General features: G+C 51.0%; 1 long non-coding RNA gene across 2 annotated transcripts in view; it reads right to left on the reverse strand.

Moving 5' to 3' along the window:
* LOC147346199 (uncharacterized) overlaps positions 1-3,677 on the reverse strand; it is a 45,604-nt gene extending 41,927 nt beyond the window's left edge. Inside the window, exon 1 of one of the 2 annotated variants that reach the window (XR_015153480.1) lies at positions 3,407-3,677. This is a non-coding gene — a long non-coding RNA (uncharacterized LOC147346199). The remainder of the gene's footprint in view (positions 1-3,406) is intronic. The other variant, XR_015153482.1, reaches the window with a different exon arrangement.
* Positions 3,678-6,000: the final 2,323 nt, after the last annotated feature.

The raw sequence follows: 6,000 nt of genomic DNA on the forward strand, positions 1-6,000 counted from the left end.
GAATTGTTAAGCTCTGGTTTTCCTTCTTAGATAGCTGGCCCAGGGTCCATTTCTGAGTTAAGATGATATGCCAGGAGCCACACATAGGCCAGTGAAGAGAAGTGCTCAATTCCTCTGCTCCATCCTTCACTTGATTCGTGGAAGTGGGAGGAGGAAGGAAGCCAGGCCAGGGGTGTGACAGTGTGAAGGTCGTTGCCCCTTCAGAGCAGAGACAACTGGCTCCGGGGCGTCTATCGGCCTCGCCCGGTCGGTCTGCCTGCTTCCTCAGCCTTTCCTTTACGACCAGCGTGTCAGCATCTCTTGAGCTGTGACCACTTTCTCATCTGTCCTCGCCTCAGTCACACTTTTTCCCCTTTTCATCTTCTTCCTTGTGTCTGGAATTCTCCAGTCCTCCACTCTTGCCTTCCCCTCTGCCCATCCCAACAGTATTTCTCTTCTCACTCTCTCCACGAAAGGTCCCTTTCCACATCAGGTGGGGGGCTCTCTGTCCTCCCCTCTCTGAGAGTCCCACTAATCACTTGATCCCCCAGGGGTCTTCCCTGGTGCCTCCTGCTGCCTTCAGCCCCCACTGAAGTTTCTGGAAAGGCTGCATGAGGACACCACCACCAAAGCCCCCTAACTTCCACTCACCCCAGTGCGGGGCCACACTTCTGTTCTCTTTAGGGCTGGTCAAATCAACAGCCCTTCTGTGTCTCCCCTCTTTATGGCTCTCATATAGATTTACAAGGCAAGGTGAGCACTGGATTTCAATATTCTAACAACTGAATGAGCCTCTGTTTCCATAGGCAGTACATGTTTATTTCTGAAATTGTGCCGCCCCATAACTTGCTTCCTCAGGAGTAGGCTGTTGCTATGACCTGTGCAGCTTGCATTTGGGAAGCAGGGACTTAGCTTCTCAGGTCAAGACACACACACTGGAAAAGACTGGGGTGTTTGACATGTCCTTTCACCTGGAGACAGAGGACGTAGATTACGTTTAACTCTAAATAACCTCTGTTTTGATTTGGTTTTGCTGTTCCTATATCTGTCTGGTTTTGCTTGTTTGCTGAATGCTTGGACCACTAAACAGAGGTTCTGAAATGAATGAAGGTCTTTTCCAGGCCCTCTGCCACCATGCCCAGGGGAGACCCCTGCCCTTCAGAACTGAAAGAGCAGACCTGGGGCTCTTGCTCAAATGCAGATTCTGCTTCTGCATGTGGGGCTGAGCTCCTGTATTTAGAACTGGAGCTGCTGCTCATCACTCTCTTTGACCAGACAGCAAGGGCAGACACAGAGACCTAGGTCAGAACGTCTCTATCTGCGCGACATCAGTAACCCTGGGGAGTTTTGAAGCATCTCACTGCACCTCCAGACCACTCAAGTCAGAATCTCTGGAGAAGGAGCCCAGGCAGCAGCATTTTTAAAGCTCCCTAGAGGAAGATGATGACTTGCGTGTCAAGTTTGAGGATCTCAGCTCTCAGGGTTTAAAGGAAGGAGAATTCACATCTGGCTGAAGGGAAAGGGGAGGCGCTTTGGAAACAACTCTTCCCTACTTAGTTCCCACCAAACCAGCTGAAACAGTGGCTTGGGTTCATCATGTGCAGAAAATGGCTTATGTGAAGCTAATTGTGAAGACTGGGAGACTGAAGGAAAGCCAACTCCTAAGCACATTACTGAGAAGCACTGTCTGAAGTCACAGAGGATGGACAGGCAGGAAGCTGCCCTGGGAGGATCAGCCCAGCTGGTCCTTCAGCTGATGCTGAAGAATGAACCATTAACTGACTCCCCGCCCCTCTTCTCAGCACCCCTCACCCCATTCTAAACACCTCCACTCTGTCCACAGAGGCCTTCAATATTCACCTGACTCTGTTTTACCTGAGTTACGAGGCTCCAAGGACAGCACCTGATGGGATCTGTCCTAGTTTCTGCAACCTCCCAGGGACAGCCTGACTCCCCACTCTAATCGGTGTTGCTTTTAGAAAACAAGCATCTGTGTAGGAAAGAAAATTATCAAGGTTTTATGGAAAAGAAAGGGGGTAGCTCAGAGGCCTTATGCACGTGCCAAACGAAGCCCTTTGGAGAGCTCAAGTACAGAACTCTCTCCCTGCCACAGGGCTGGACCAGGCTACACGCCACCTGGTTACACAGAGTGCCAGCTCACACGGTGGTCCAGCCTGAAAGGAAGCGTGTGTTTGTACACACTGCATTCAAAAACCCAAACCATGTACAGTCAGGCCCTTGGTCTCTGCCTGGGGGCAGAGGGCCATCCTTAGAGAAGAGTCCAGGGGTTGTCAGTCCGGGTTGTCAGCAGGGTTGACAGTGATGCAGGAAGAACCAGGTCCGGGCATTAGGAGGCAGGGTCAGCGCCAGCTCCCATGTCCACCCCATGTGACTTCAAGCAGCGACCATCACTGCTTTGGACCTGTAGTGAGAGGAGTACACCATTCTACCACTCTCCCCACACTGTGGGACCGTTTGAGGAAACAAATGCAGTGATCATCAGGAAAGTGCTCTGTCAAGTATGAAATGCTGTGTGCATGAGGTTTACAGCAGTGCAGAATTGGTAGGGTTCATAGTGTGAATGCTGTGTGTATATGTGTGTGTGTGTGTGAAAGAGACGTGTGTAATTCTTGTGCTGTGAAACAGATCCCAACCACCACACAGGTCAGAGTGCCTCGGACAGGATCAGGGCGGATAATGGAGAATAACAAGCATGCCATAGAATGGAGCCTGAGGGGCCGTGGGGCCAGTGGAGACCGCCCCCAGGACAGGAGCATGTGCTCAGGTCCAGCCCTGAGGCCGAGCCATGGGGAGTAAGGACAGCACCTTCAGTGCTGCTTAACGTTTCCCCCGAGAAGCCCCAAGTGATGGGGGCACACGAGACCTCCTCCCAGGTGAACAAACCCAAAGCAGCCTTTAGGTTGCTATAGACTTAGAAATGTTTGGGTTTTTTTTTAAGTAAAACTTTGGCACTGTACTCTTTTATAAGCCATGCTTGCTTAAATATACAGCTATTTCCTACCCAGACATCCAGAGCAGAGTGCTGTCCTGTACTCTGGGCCCCCGTCACTCCCAGGCCCAGAGTGTCACGTCCAGAGGTATGAGGCACCCAGACCTGGAGCAACTTGGAAGCTTTTTGAGCTGTGGTGTGACCTGGTGTTTTAAGATCCTTTGTCCATCACCAGTGGGGAGCTGGCCTGGCCCAGAGGGAGAGAATAGACTGACACAGACAGAGGCCTCGAAGGAAACAGTGCTGGCCTGGTAATCACTGCTGTTGGCACGGTGAGGCAGGAGTTCCGTACCCGGCACATGGAAGGGCCATCCCACTTGAAAAGTGTCAGCTGAAAAAGGTGTGGTGAGCCCCTTTGAATGTCCTTCCAAACACAAGCTACTATCTAAGGAAGAGATCAAAAGTCTGGTCTCTTACCTCTGCCCCACGTAGAGTCTTGAGACTTCCAGCAGAGGGCCCTGGTTAAATTCCCAGCTGTAGGCTCCAGGCTTGGCCCTGCAGAAGAGCCTAGAAAGATGCAGCCCCCAGCACGCTGGCCAACAGCCATCTAACCCCAGACAGTCTGCAGAGGGCCCAAAGAAGCTGTGTCTCCTGACTCCCGTCCACCCGGCCTGACCCTCTGGCCCCAGTGAGTCAGGCTCCTCTGAGCCCACATCAGACTCACTGGGCTGGAGCTGCCAAGAAAAGCTCTGGGCCGTCCCTAACAAGAGGGAGGGCTCAGCCAACCTCTTACACAATCAGCCCTGAGAATGGCACCTCTCACCTTGGCCCCGCAGCTGGCCAGGCCCCTTCCCCCATTCTCCAGCTTATCTGTCTAGAGACCAGGCCTCTTTTGGCCTTATCCCCTCCCTGGTCTCCCTGGGGATGATCCACCAGCCCATGGGCCTATTCTGTCCCCATTCCGGTGTCCACTGAGCCCTGCACAGCTAATTTCTTCCTTTCAGCAGCTATCCACCAGCTCAGGGATCACCCCGGAGCTCCTGGCCCAGGAACCAGCCTGACTCAGCAAGGCTGAGTGACATCCCTGCCTTCGGTCCCTCTGTCACTGCATCAGGACAGCAGAGTCTGGGGCCTTGACTGGTGAACCAAACCGAAGGAAGCTCCAGAGTTCCATCCCAGAGAAAGGAAGGCTTGAAGTCAACATCTGAAGTGCACTCATGTGAGACAGGAAGGGCATGGACACACACACGGGATAGACAAAACTGGAACCCACAGTGGGTAAAACCCGGGGGCTTGATGTCAGCTCCATGGGTCCAATGGTTTCTGGTAATCAGAGATGTTCACAGTCAGAACAACCCACCTCACAGGGCCATGGGACCCCTGCCAAAAGTCAGAGGCACTCAGCTCCTTCATTGTTTGAGAGAAACATCAGTCCAGTTCAGTTCAGTCGCTCAGTTGTGTCCGACGCTGCGACCCCATGAACCGCAGCACACCAGGCTTCCCTGTCCATCACCAACTCCCGGAGCGCACCCGAACCCTTGTCCATCGAGTCAGTGATGCCATCCAACCATCTCATCCTCTGTCATACCCTTCTCCTCCTGCCCTCAATCTTTCCCAGCATCAGGGTCTTTTCAAATGAGTCAGCTCTTTGCATCAGGTGGCCAAAATATTGGAGTTTCAGCTTCAACATCAGTCCTTACAATGAACACCCAGGACTGATCTCCTTTAGGATGGACTGGTTGGATTTCCTTGCAGTGCAAGGGACTCTTAAGAGTCTTCTCCAACACCACAGCTCAAAAGCATCAATTCTTCGGTGCTCAGCTTTCCATATAGTCCAAATCTCACATCCATACATGACCACTGGAAAAACCATAGCCTTGACTAGACGGACCTTTGTTGGCAAAGTAATGTCTCTGCTTTTGAATATGCTATCTAGGTTGGTCATAACTTTCCTTCCAAGGAGTAAGTGTCTTTTAATTTCATGGCTGCAGTCACCATCTGCAGTGATTTTGGAGCCCAGAAAAATAAAGTCAGCCACTGTTTCACCATCTATTTGCCATGAAGTGATGGGACCAGATGCCATGATCTTAGTTTTCTGAATGTTGAGCTTTAAGCCAACTTTTCACTCTCCTCTTTCACTTTCATCAAGAGGCTCTTTAGTTCTTCTTCACTTTCTGCCATAAGGGTGGTGTCATCTGCATATCTGAGGTTATTGATATTTCTCCCAACAACTTTGACTCCAGCTTGTGCTTCTTCCAGCCCAGCGTTTCTCATGATGTGTTCTGCTGCTGCTGCTTAGTCGCTTCAGTCGTGTCTGACTCTGTGTGACCCCATAGACGGCAGCCCACCAGGCTCCCCCGTCCCTGGGATTCTCCAGGCAAGAACACTGGAGTGGGTTGCCATTTCCTTCTCCAATGCATGAAAGTTAAATAAGCATAGGATATGCCTTTTGTTCCTAAGGTTCTAAAAATTATGGAAACTCCCCTTTTCCATAATTATATCAATTGCAAAGTTTTAGGAAAAATTAATCAAGTCAATAAATAAAACCTACTAATCACTTTTCCTTCTCCAGAACTCTGCAACCTCAGTAACTCAGTTGGGTGAAAGATGATGTTAGATCATTTGATGTTCATCCCCCACGACAAGGTCACCAGCAGATTTAAACCCAACATGTCTCAGGCTCTTCGACTGTGCACTGATTCACACCAAAAACTCAAGAAGCCCCCACAGCCACAGGCTCTTCTCCTAACTGCAGGAATGTGCCAGGGAGGGTGCAGCCTCTTCCCACTGGGCAGGGGCGTGTTCTTGCATTGCAACCAGAAACTGTCTTTTAGAGAAAAGAGCCAGAAGAATTTCAAACTCAGTACAAGAGAGTGGGCACCATGTTTTCTATGTTGGGAAGGGAACTTGGGTCCAAATATATGGACTGAGGACTCGTCACAGTCTAGCTTCTAACACCCAGTTTCGCCTTTCCTTGCCGGCTGCCCCCTGCTCCAGCAGGGCCCACAACTGGGATTTCCTGGCACAAACCAGGTGTGTATTTTTTTCAGGCATTTCCTTGGCTGGGGTGT

The sequence above is a fragment of the Bos grunniens genome, chromosome 24 (genome assembly GCF_055505025.1).
Source record: "Bos grunniens cultivar Pamir isolate PY7600 chromosome 24, Bosgru_T2T1.0, whole genome shotgun sequence".
NCBI lineage: Eukaryota > Metazoa > Chordata > Mammalia > Artiodactyla > Bovidae > Bos > Bos grunniens.